This window comes from Etheostoma spectabile, unplaced genomic scaffold, assembly GCF_008692095.1.
Source record: "Etheostoma spectabile isolate EspeVRDwgs_2016 unplaced genomic scaffold, UIUC_Espe_1.0 scaffold431, whole genome shotgun sequence".
Taxonomy (NCBI): Eukaryota; Metazoa; Chordata; class Actinopteri; order Perciformes; family Percidae; genus Etheostoma; species Etheostoma spectabile.
Genome location: NW_022605607.1, coordinates 120,745 through 121,269, shown reverse-complemented (window position 1 = coordinate 121,269; position 525 = coordinate 120,745). Strand labels below are relative to the sequence as shown.

At 36.6% G+C, this 525-nt stretch overlaps 1 protein-coding gene across 1 annotated transcript in view; it reads left to right on the top strand.

Moving 5' to 3' along the window:
• Window positions 1-525, top strand: part of snrnp200 (small nuclear ribonucleoprotein 200 (U5)) — a 62,240-nt gene that overhangs the window by 33,941 nt on the left and 27,774 nt on the right.

Genomic DNA, 525 nt, shown 5'->3' with positions numbered 1-525 from the left:
CAACATGGGGACAACATGGGGACAACATGAGGACTACATGAGTATTTAACAAAGCGAGGGAAAGCACTATTATCTTTTTAATCTTTATCTGTGTATGTTATTTATCTTTTACTCTATACTTGTGGTACCTCTCCTTATTGTGGGCTGGAGAGAAACGTATTTTTGATTTCTTCTGTATGTCAGGCACCTTTTGCAGAATTACCAATTAAGGTTGTGTGTTGTAGAATGTTTTTCTGTCAACAAACGTCTTGATTTAATTTAATTTATAAATTTATTTGACAGGGACAGTGTACTTTGCAATTTATTAAATGCACCAAAATTAGCCTAAAGGCCATTTCTCATCCGTTGTCCCCCCTGAGATCTTAGTGGCTGTGAAGGTTGGTGGTTCAATCCCTGGCTCTGCAGTCCCATGGACGATGCAAAAGCACTTTGAGTAGTTTCTTAGACTAGAAAAGTCAGCCCGTTTACAAAATTGTCTCCCTAAAAAAAAAAAAAGAATAAGAAGATTACAGTCAACAATACAAA